This window comes from Chinchilla lanigera, unplaced genomic scaffold (genome assembly GCF_000276665.1).
Source record: "Chinchilla lanigera isolate Chin_1 unplaced genomic scaffold, ChiLan1.0 scaffold00022, whole genome shotgun sequence".
Lineage (NCBI taxonomy): Eukaryota > Metazoa > Chordata > Mammalia > Rodentia > Chinchillidae > Chinchilla > Chinchilla lanigera.
The window spans coordinates 23,125,221-23,137,794 of NW_004955423.1; the positions used below are offsets into that span (position 1 = coordinate 23,125,221).

Here is a 12,574-nt window from a genome sequence, read left to right on the forward strand (position 1 = left end):
ACTTCAAAATAGTCATCATATTGAAATGATGCATAAAACAGTAAAATATTTGAAAAATCAGTCACATATTAAGCCACAACAAATACTTTAAGGAGTAAAAGACAATATGAAGAACATTATTTCTTTCAGGATAGCAGAGAACAATTAGTTTAATATCTAGAAGATTGATATTGAGTCCTCTAGAGAGGAATTTTACAAGGAAGAAATTGAACCGCCCTTCATAAAAGAAAACGAACAATTTTCAAAATGGAATTCATTAAAAACTTCTAATTGTAGAATCTATGAAAACCTCTCACTCATCATCAATCATTTAATAGTTGCCAGTGTACCTCACACAGGTATAAAACCTGAAGCAAAAGCTAGAGAAGCTGTTGAAAAGTCTGAAAAGTGAAAAGTAACAAGGAGACTAGGAAAAAAATCAAATACTGCTCAAATGGCAGGAATGTTTAACTTTTATTTGGCATCTCCAGGCCTGGGTATAATTTAGCCTGAAATCCAGAAGTGGACTTTGGCTATGAACAAGGAGAGTGCTGAGAATCTCCCTCCAGTTCTGGCTCAAGAAGCTTAAGGAGCAGAACACAAGCTTCCCAACGCTTAGAACTTCATTTTTCTTCCTTTTTCTTAATCCTCTCATGCCTATGCCTAAAACGTGGGTCCACAACCATGGCTGAGATAGCAATGAAGGGTCCAAGTCCCTACATCCCTGAGGGGAAGCTTCATCTTCAGGCAGAGGAGACAGGCGGACAGGCGGTGGAGTAATTCCTTCCCACCCTCTTCTGTCCTTTTAGTGCTTTGCACCAGATCTGGATCCAGATGGAATCACCGGAAGTGTGTGGCAAAAGCCCCAGCTTTCTGTCCCAGAAAACTAAACTGGTTGCCTCCAGAAACAGGAAATAGTGCAGGGTAAGGAATGTGAAGAAGCAACACCATAGACTGTTTAAGAGATCCTGGGAAACCCTTCAGCTACGTTTTTGCAAATTCGACTCTAAACAGCATTCCAATGGCTATGACCACTGCCCCTATCCTACACTGACCACTCAGTGACGCACACTGAAAGGACTGTGTGTGCACAAGAGCTCTAAAAGGGGAGCTGATATTGAAGCAACAGTCTGCAGAAGACTAGCTGGTGTTTCTGGTCTGCCCCCAACTTGGCCAATTGCCTGCTGGAACACAGATACCAACATTTTTCATAGGATTTAAGCAAGATCCAGGATCTCCTAATACAGATGGTCCCCAGCGTACAGTCATGCAAAAGCAATTGATGCATACTCAGTAGAAACCATACTTTGAGTTTAAAATTTTGATATTTCTCTGGGCTAGAAATATGCAGTTTGATACTTTCTGTGATGCTGGGCAGGAGCAGGTAGGCGTAGCTCCCAATCAGCAACACAGTCATAAGGAGAAGCAGATACCTCCACAGCACTGTGTTGTTCAGCTATGAGGTCCTAAAGATTAGGTGCACTAAATGAGTGCTGTAGTTTAAGCATCTCCCACATGGCCATATCAAAAGCCTGGGTCCTTTCCCAAGATACTGTAGCGTGCTGTGGGCCTCTGGAGGTGGAGCCCACTGGGAGGTCCTTAGTCACTGAGGATACATGCTCAACAGGGATGTGGGACTTCCTCTCTCTTTCCCTCTCTCTCCCTCTCTCTCTGTTTCCTGGCTCAAAATGTGAGCACTCATCTGACACATGCTTCCATTATGATTTAACAATTTACCAGAAGTCCAGATCAATGGAGCCATCCATACCTCTCTTCTTTACAAGTAGCCTGTGTCATGGCTTTTGTTGTAGTGATGCAAGGCTGACTGATATAATGCATTCTTGATTTATGATATTTTCAACTTGCAGTGAATTCACTAGACATAAACCCATCATAAACTGAGGAGCTTCTGTATCCAAAATGTCCAGCATATAATCCAAAACTACTTGCCATACGATGACCCAGAAAATCTCAACTTACCTGAAGATAATCAACAGCTTCCCACGCTGAGAGGACACAGATGTTGTAATTACCTGCCAATGATATTTAAATCCACTATAATGACAGTGCTCCAGAGACTAAGGTTGAGTTATTTTGAAATAAATGAAAAGACAGAAAATCTTAACATTAAATAAAATATGTAAAGTAAAACCAAATGGAAACTTTAGAACTAAAAAATACAATAACAACTTTAAAAATTTATTAAATAGAAATGACAAAAGTAATATAAGTGAACCTAGTGAAGCAATAGAGATCATTTGGTCTGGAAAAAAAAAAAAACTGACTTAAAAGGCTTTTAAAAATTAAAAGACCTCAGAGACCTATGCAACAATAATAACAGGACTAATATTTGTGTTACCCTAATCCAAGACAGAGACAAAAAAGGATATGTTTGTTACAATGTTTGGAAAAAATAATGGCCAGATTTGCAGAAATGGCAAAGTCTTAGATTCAAGAAATGCAACAACCCAAACAGGAAGAAGAAAGAAAGAAATTTATATTCAAAGCTGATGTAAACCAACTGCTGAAAGCTACAGACAAGAAAAATATCACGAAGGCAGCCAGATACAAACGATGCCTTACTTTTAGGGAAATATTTATTCAAATGACTGCAGCTGTCTTATTGAGGCCAGAAGGAAGTTAAACAATATTTGTAAAGTGGTGAAAGAAAAATAATTTTAACCCAGAATTTGATATCCAGAGAAGATATCGTTTAAGAATGAAGATGAAACATTCTCAGATGGAGGTAAACAAATTAAGAATTTGTTGTCAGCAGATCTGCCCTAGAATTGTTAAAGGAACATCTTTGGGCAGAAAAAAATAATACTCAAATATGGCCTATAATATCAAGAATGCAGGAAGAATAACACATAGCAAATATTTCTGTAGACAGAATACTTTTCTAGCCCACTACAGTTCTTTAAAATATGTTTGATTTTTTAAAAGCAAAAAATTATAGCACTTCCCACTGGGTCTTTGATGAATCTAGATATGCTAGAGAAGATTATGATATCAGAAAAGGGAACAATCATGATAGGACTAATATTTGTGTTAAGGAACCATGGATGCAAAGCAAAACAGTGTGGCTCATGGAAGATAAACTACAGAGAGATGAAAATAGATGTTAAGACTCTAACTGTAACCTGGGTGCTCACAGGGAAATGATTTTAAAAATCAGAAGTGAGAATACGCAGGAATAGAGTAGGAGCGCTGTAAAATGAAACTCTTGACATAGCATGTAAACAAACTCAGCATATGACCCCTGCTTACCTCTAGAATTTCAGTGCCCTATTTCTTTCTGTATATGGAAATTATTCACAATGCCCATGACGTTCTATACTTACATGCCTCTCGACTCTGTAAATAGTTCCTTCTCGCAAAACCTTCCTTCTTCCTTTCTCCATCCGGGTTTTCCCAACGCATATGTAAAGATTGGCTCAGGCATCTCCTCCCCACAGAGATCTGGCACGCAAGCTCCTCGGCTTTCCTGTGAATTCCACGTAGTTTATCTTGGTTGCCACAGAGCTTGAGAAAATACTGTTTATTTCCTTCCTTAAAGTAATGCATGAATGAGTGTCCAATACAAAAATTTCAAACATCAGGGAATAAAAAACCTCTTACAGAGACAAAAAAAACCTTACACACAGTAAACATTATGGATCACTTTCACCAGGAAAATGTTTTCTTACAGATTTTTTACTACAAATTCTTTCTATCATGGAGTTTACACTCCAGTGGGTGAAAAGAGATTATATACAAATAAACATATATACTGATGCTTATAAGATCTAAGAACAATAAAGAAGACAGGAAAGGGATGCAATGTGTAATTGTTCTAAAACAACGTCACTTTTGCCACACCGTGCCTTACAATTGCTTTTATTTATCATCTAATGTGAAAAAACTGTAATTTATTATTTATGCCAGTCAGCTTTCTGGTACTGTAAAAAATAAGTAAATAACTGCGATAATCAGTTTATAAGGAGAAAAGGTTTATTTTGGTCATGGTTCTGGTAGTTTCAGCCAATGATCCAGCACCTGGGTTTTGGGGGGCCCATTTAGAAGTAGCATATGGCAGAGTCTGTCACATGTCTTCAGGAGACACTCTAGATCCAAGCATAGCACTTACTAGAATTTGCTATGATTTTGCCAATTATTAGTGAAGGCACATTCTTTCATGCCTGTAACCCTAGCACTCAGGAAGCTGAAGCAAGAGGACCACTGAGCGTTTGAGGCCAGCCTGGGCTACACAGTGAACTCAAGGTCAGACTAAACTGCATAGCAAAACCCTGCCTCAAAAAAAAAATTAATTGATTACTTAACTAATTAAAAACCTCTTCTGACAATGTCAAATCATACCTTAGTTTGCCAGATTTCCCATGTACACAATACAGATACACAGAAGTTAAAGAATTTTTTGATGAGGAATTAATACATACCTGTATGCATATGTCTTAGACCTGTATTATTACACAGCTAAATGCAACTGATTTTAAATTGATCATCTTCATTAAAAAAATAAAAATCACACTAAGCAGTGGCAAACACACGTCATGTATTAAACTAGCATTTTTTTCATGTATACTGACTGGATTTCATTAATAAATTTCACCCCCTGCAGATCAGCTCTGACAAAGCAAACTTAAAAGAGAATAAAGAATGATATTAGAGTTCAAAGAAAAATAGAAGCCTATAAAATGACATACGATGTGAGAATCAGAGTCCCCTATAGCCTCCTCCCTTATGTGTAACTCTCTGCTAGGAGAGAAAAAGACAAAAAAAAAAAAAAACAACCAATTTACATAAAGCAGAAGCAGACAAAGAACGAAGATGAGAAAACTGAAATTACTTCATGTGAATCGATTTAAGGAAAAAACTAAAGCCCTTTATTAACTGTGGAATATAACTTATAAAAACACACACAGCTTTATTATTCATTTAACACACATACAAACATTAAACAAATACAAAAATTAAAATTATCTGGAGACAAAATGCAAAAGGAAAAATATTCAAATACAATATTCAAATATAATAGAACCCAACCAAAGCAAAATATAAAAGTACTTAAACATGTTGCCATGTAATTTTAATACACATTGCAAGCATTAATGAGACATCAATGGATGTGATTGTTTTAGAAAGATTTTCAAAACTAATATTGAACAAATAGTAGTCCAGAGAAGAAAGAATTCTAATTAGCTGGTAGACTCAAAATAGGCCAATTTTTTAAAATCTGAATTTCAAATACAGTCCTGACACACTTGACAGAAATACAACCTGAGAAATGTGCTGTCAGGCAGTTTCGTCAGTGTGTATTACAAAGTACCACATAGAGTGCAAACTTCTAAGTGCAAAACAAGAAGGTATATGCCAATCGCCCGGGATAGCTCCTTGACATAATCAAGATATGCAGTTAAACATGAGAGATATGAGCCTATTGCTGGTACAAAGCAAACTGCTGTAAACATTTTTCTATAAATAGAATTATCCTCTAAAGGATAAAAAGCATAGCACATTATAATAAGTACATAAAACAGTCGTTTATTATCACTACCAAGTACAGTGTGCTGTACACAGTTGTGTGTGCTGCACTTTCACACAACTGAGAGCACATTTGGTTCACATGCATCTTCATCACCACAAACACATAATGCATTGCACTACGACATCACAAAGCCCAGGTCACCATTGGGTAACATGAATATGTCAGCCTCTCACAATCAGTGTGATCACTGGTGTGTGTGCAGTCCTTCCTTCACAGGAGTGCTTCGGTTTTTATGTCACACACATGCACAATATGCAGATGTAGAAACAGATACAGATAGGATGCTTAAACAGCCTTCTTTCATGGAGATTATATACTCTAAGAGGCAGTTTTTCCATGTGAAAAGCTCTTAGCTCTTAGCATTCGCTTCTTTAGGAGATTTTGAATTCCTTATCTCCAAAGACATCTAAATCTGGTATGCTTTTTTTTTTTTTTTTTTTGGTTTTTTCTCCGGTTCCAGGAACCGAACTCACGACCTTGCGCTTGCTAGGCAGGCGCTTTTGCCGCTGAGCTAAATCCCCAGCCCCTAAATCTGGTATGCTTTAAGAGCAATCAAGCTGAAATCAGTAGAGAACTCCAAGGGTACTCTAGTCCACGGAAGATTTAATATGCAATTATGTGAAAGCATTCACATAAACCGCATGGAGAAAAATGATTCATCATCACATTTTTGCTCTACTCCCTCACACATGAATAAGATTTCTTGGAATAATCATTTATCATAATTGCATCGCAATTTTATCATAGCTAACCTTAACCAGCCCAATGACAAAGCCCTGCTTCTCCTAGTCTGCACTTAACCCCGGCTGTGAAGACTTTCTTTCTCCTTGTTTCCACTTCATTTGAACCCTTCTTGTGGAAATGTCCTCTCTTAATCTCAATGATTCTTCCTTCCCAACCCACTGATGAGCTCCAGCCTAGTCTCTATCTACATCTCTTCCCAGAGTTTTAAATGCAACCTATCTGGAGATGCTTTTCAAATTCCAGCCTGTGACTCTCCTCTCTCCAAAATTCAAGAATCTTATGTTCAGCCACATACTTGATATCTGTTTTTGAACTAGACATCTCATAATGAACAGAGGAGAACTCTTGCTTCTTCTCTGTTCTTCCTCTGATTTTCTCCATTAGAGTGTAAACTCTACTACCACTCATTGACTTGATTTCTTAATGAGACTCTTTACATTAGTTTTTCACCAATGTACAAATTCCCTTAAAACTTATCCTCTTAAAACAATACACATTCAGTATCTTTAATGGTTCTGTGGGTCAGCAATTTAAATTCGACTTAGGTGGTGATTCTGGCTCAAGAACCTTCATAAGGCTGCCATTAAGATGTTCCCCAGGCCTGATCACAGGAAATCTTGAGTAGGAAGACCGATTCCTCAGGTATGTAACAGTTAGCTCTGCATACTGACAGGCTTCAGTTCCACACTAGACACCTTCCTTCAGACCCACACCACATGAAGAACGCCTCAGAATATGGCAGCTGGCTTCCTCCAAATCAAGAAACCTAAAACTTTAAAAGGCGAACACGGGAATTTCTTCATGACCCAATGACAAGATTCGCATTTACTTCTGTTATATTCTGTTGGCTACCCAGGTTTGGGTACACCCTCTGTGCATGACGAGATGACGCAAAGGCCTGAAGAGTGGGAAGCATGAATTACGGGGCTGGTCTTGGAGGCCAAAGCAATTTTGAATGAAAAATAAACCACATAATTGAATTTTTAGTAATCCTTTCAATTCCAAATGCCTCCTTCTTTCCCAGGATTTATCCCACAATGCACAAACTCAACCCAGACAAACGGAATATGGCATCCTGATGCAGGTACCTGGCACTCTCCTTCTCCCAATAAACTCTGACGTGGCACTTGAGATTAGAGGCTCCACCAGAATCTTTAGAGAAATAAGTTGTGAACTTTGTACTATAGTAGGCAGGATGCTAGAAGTCCAAGGTAAAACTCCCCCATAAACAGGCATACATCCCCCAAAAGATTAGTTATCAAAGGTCTCAAACATTACTCAGGAGCAAATTGCGTGTTACTTGTAAGCAATCATGGAAACTCTTCTCAGCGTCCTTAGAGAGTTTCTGTTCCCTCTATGGTGCTCAGCAATGTACAGGAATGATATGAACTCTTACAGGGAGCTAAAGGGCATTCTTCCTGAGAAATGTCCTTGTCACTAGCATTCTTACAAACTGCTCTTTTACTGGAGATCTTTGGGTGGTAAGTGACAAAATTCTCCCAAACTGACTTTTAAAAAATGTCTTGACCCATATAATCAAAGTGGGTTTTTTCTAACGTTCATATAGTGGTTATAATAAGTTGATCTTAGGTAGGCAAAAATACCAACAAATTTCAAAAACTAAGAAATTTATGTTTTACAATAAAACAAAAATATAACTAAAATAATAATTAATGACAACATCTTTGGCTTTTTGAAACAGGGTCTCACTATGCAGTTCAGGCTGACCTTGAGCTTACTTTGTAGCCTAGGCTGGTCTTGAACTCTCAAGGATCCTCCTACCTCAGCCTCCTGAGTGCTGGGATTATAGGTAGGTGCCACCACACCCAGCTAATGACAAATATTTTTAAAAAAATAATCATTGGAAAGTTAAGCAATACTTTTAAGTGGCTACTTGTCAAATACAAAGTTTTAATTACATATTTATATAAGAATAACAATGAAAAAGCTGTATAACAAATCTCATAAAATTTCTCTCTCAGAAAAATTTTAAAAGTTACATATGTTCACTATCTACCAGAAATTTTAATAAACTGAACACTAACTCAAAGACTTACAAATATAACTATTAAAAACTTCACAGAAAATATGGAACAAAATATTTAAGACCAGTATTAAAATAAAGTAGAAAAAGCAAAGAGGTAGAATATATTGTGTGCATATATACATTTTGTAGGTAAATAAAACAGTGACATGTTGGGTAATGATAGGGATACTTTCTGAGAAATGCATAGTTGGATAATTTCATCACTGTGCAGACATTATAAAGTGTACTTTCATAAACCTAGATGGTGTGGGTCAGTCACTGAACTGGGCCTATTGATGCAATCAAACACAAGGTGTGTGAGTATGCTGCAAGTATAACATAACACAATAACTACTTTTAATATGTAGGGGTACTAATCCAATTACAAAAAGAAAAGTACATAATCCATAACATAGTCATTTATTATCAAAATCAAGCATATGTACTGCACATTATTGTATCTGCAATGGTTTTTCATGGTACTGAGATTGAACCTAGGGCCTTCATCTTGAGCTGTATCCCCAGCTCCGTTTTAATTTTTTTTCACACATGTCTTGGTAAGTGGCTAAGTTCCCTGGTTGGGCTTAAGGTTGTGATTCTCCTGTCTGAGCCTCCCAGAGTGCTGAGATTATAAGTATGTGCCACCATGTCTGGCACGTATGTTCTACACCATTCTTTATATATACTTGCATAGTACTGGCAGTGTAGTAAGGTTATTTATACCAGCATCACCTTAAACATTCCAGGGATGGGTTGCTCTAGAATATCACAATGGCTATGACATCACTAAGTGATATTTTTGTTTCATTATAATCTTATGGAACCACTGTTCTATATGCAGTTCATCATGAACCAAAATGTGTTTAGGTAGCATATGACTGTAAATGGAAAAATCAATGGTAAATTATACAGGAAAAATTTTATATGCAATAACTCAGGATGTCTTCTTTATGCACACTATCAAGCTATGATGATAAAACTAGTATAGTTTGGCAGAAACTATATACTATAGAACTACAGAACTATATACTATATCTAGAAACTATATACTATAGAAAGCTCTGACAAACTATGTACTATAGAATTATATACTATATATAGAAACTATATACTATAGAAAGCTCTTACAAACTAAATGTACCAGCAGAGAAAATATAGAAGCAAGCATCTTATAGATGTTGATAACTTATATTTTGATCTTCATTTTCCTCAAAATACTTTAAAATTTCTATTAATATTTCTTTGACTCTTAAGCTATTTAGAAATGTACTATTTAATCTCCAGATATTTGGGTGGTGGGGGTTCAATTTATTTCTATTAATTGATTTCTAGTTTTACTTCCTTATGGCCCAGAATGTGGTACACCTTGGAGAATGTTCCTTAGGAATTTAAGAATTTGCACTCTGCTGTTGTTGGATGAAGCATTCTGTAAATATCAACTGGAGCCAACTGATTCCCTATTCTTGTTGGTTGGATTGCTCTGTCATTTATCAATGATGCAGGGGTGTTGAAGTCTCCAACTATAATAGTGGATTTGCCTATCAGTTTTAGCTTCACATATTTTGACCCATTGCTAGGAAAGTGTACATTAAATAATGCTATGCTTTCTTGAAAACTTTTTTATTATTATGTAATGCCCTTCTTTATTCTTGGTAATTTTCCTTGCTCTGAAGTCTGTTTTGTTTGCAATTACATGGTGTTAACAAGCTTAAACACCATATGTAGGGCATTGCTCATTTGAGTGAGGCAAGGTACAAACTAAGAGAATAATCAAGGATGGGTAGAAGGGGACAAGGAGATGGATCTCTGGCAATAGGGAAGAGGACCAAGGGAAGAAGGGCAAAGGGTGAGGAGAAGAGAAAAGGGAAGTAATAAAGATGTGCCATGTACAGGAACCCAATAACCTCACATAAAATGAAACTGCACCTCCACAGTTTTCATTTCTGTTTCTCTTTGGGCATCCATGCATTTTTGGTAACTAAGATTCTCCTCTTGGTTGTAACTGTAGCCACACTGGCTCCTGGATTATATCTGCTCACTTTAGACAACAGAAAGACACAGCTCTTCCCTTTTGACCCAGTTTGCAAACTCTCAGAGGGCCCTGATTGACTCGGCTCGGTTCACGTGACCACCTCGTGCACACAGGGAGAGCATCGTGCCTCAGCTGGATTACAGTATTCATTCCTCGGTAATCCCTGAAAGCAGTAAAGACAGCTGGTCCACTCACGTATGTTAGCGTGGGAGAAATATTTTCCCAAATGCAGAAGTATGCTTTTCCCAAAGGAAAGTTGATGGCCACAAAAAACAATCATGTCAACTAAATTTGAAGTGCGAAGCACTACAAGTGTAACAGCTGTTTTAATACAAGATGCAAGATCCAGTAAATAAATGGTTTAAAAGTAAAAGGAGTCTTTTGGAAAACACATGCACTTACCTTATTCTCACTGGGACTTAACTCAGTATTAATGCTAACCTTAAAATCTGTAAAAATATATACTTAAAAAAAAGTCATACAGTGAATGAATCAACAGTTCAAAGAACAGGGTCATTTCTTGAGCATTCTGCAGTACGTTATTACAAAACATAGGGGGAAAGTAATTAGACTATCATTCATAATTCATACTCTCAAGTCTAAATCAAGAGTCAGCTATACAGAAATAAATAACAATCAGAGAATTGGAAAGTTTTCTTGGAGATGAAAGAGAGACTGTGAGCAAAAGGAAATTGAATCAGTGAATGAGAAACTTAGCTACAAGAATTTCTCTGAGAACCTGTGAGGTGATGAAAATTATAAAAGGAAGGAGGTCAGAAAAATAGATCTGTGAGATCATAGACTCCAAAGCAGGAAGGAAAACAGAATGGAGTAATTTAAGAGAAGAAATTTTCTCAAACTAGACAAGTATTAGACAAGATTCATGAAATAAGATTCATAACTAGACATAGCAGGTAGAATGGCTAGACCTCAAAGATGAATTGTTACTGTTTAAATCTGCAACTTCCCGCAAACACTCCTGCGGGGTGGGGGGAGGCGGCTTTTGAAAGCTGACTCTTAAAATATTTTAATGAAATAAAATCACTTCAAAGATTAGACTATATAATCAATAATTGCTAATAATAGAGATAAGCAGCTCCGTGAGGAAGCTCGAGACCCAGCACATTTGAAAACAACTGACTACTAGATATGTTCCCTTCTATAGAAAATGTTAGTGCGGAAGTGATGACCAGGGTGAACCCACAGACATTGGAAAAACCTGAAAACAGCCTCAGTTCTTTCCTACATGCACCACCTCATTCTGTTGCATGCCATTTCTAGGACTTCTCCAACCATCCTGTCACGAAGACTTCGGATTTACAGTCACTGTTCATCTTCCAAACGTTACAGAAGATGTTTTATGGCTTCTAATTATTTTTGTCCCTGACCGGCCGGCTGCATCTGCGTGATCGTTTTTTCAGTTAGGGAAACTGGGCAAAACTGCAAAATAAATTTCGACTTCCATACGCTCACCTCCACTTTATTCTGAAGAAAAACAGGCTGCAAGAGAAAAGATAAAATCCTAGGACACCGTGTCATAAAGCCAGATAAAAAAATGTTTAACATTTTTTTGTAACATCGATCATTCTACTACGTTTCCTTAACACGAATTCAAAATGAATCGCTTCTGCGTGAGAAGTGCTGTCTGAAAATTCCAGTGGTCCTGCTTAGAACATAGACATTAACTCCACCTAAAGGACCAGGTGTGACGATTAAGAAAAACTCTACAGGACACACTATTCCCCCTACTACATTTTCCCTTCTCTCTTTTCACTGAGTGCTTTGCTCTCAACTGCTAATTTCCAAAGGAATTCTTCGGAGGCTTCCTATCACCAAAGCAGCCTCTTAGCCCTCGGCGCTGAGGAATTCCCGATCAAACGGCTCGGACCTGGGGCGGAGCGTTGATTCCAGGGTGAAGTCTGAGCTCTGCCCAGAAACTGAGCGGTGGGCATCTCTGCGAGGGTGGGAACTTCGCTACTTTCGCAACTTGGTGTCGTTGCGCCTTCTCGGATCAGGACGTAAACATCCCGAGTCTTACACGCACGCGTGGTAGGTTTTCTTAAGGAAAGCAACTAGGCGAGTTTTACGCCGCCCCAAGCCCCCCAACGGTACGTCCTTACGGAAATCTGCTTGGGCTTCCGCTCACCACCCAAGGAAGTCTGAACCCGCATTTCTGCACGATTAGAACCAATCAGAGTGAAGGGAGCCCGGGCCCCCCCGCCCACCCATCCCGGCCCCCGCGGCG

At 38.0% G+C, this 12,574-nt stretch overlaps 1 long non-coding RNA gene across 3 annotated transcripts in view; it reads right to left on the reverse strand.

Annotated features, from left to right (window-relative positions):
* The window catches only part of LOC106148558, a 32,290-nt gene that overhangs the window by 12,290 nt on the left and 7,426 nt on the right, over positions 1-12,574 (reverse strand). The window contains exons 1-4 of one of the 3 annotated variants that reach the window (XR_001234120.1): positions 12,218-12,499; positions 11,803-11,829; positions 3,324-3,504; positions 1,960-2,012 (exon numbers count right to left, since the gene is read on the reverse strand). This is a non-coding gene — a long non-coding RNA (uncharacterized LOC106148558). Of the gene's footprint in view, positions 1-1,959; positions 2,013-3,323; positions 3,505-11,802; positions 11,830-12,217; positions 12,500-12,574 lie in introns of those variants that run through there. The other 2 variants (XR_001234121.1, XR_001234122.1) reach the window with 2 other exon arrangements.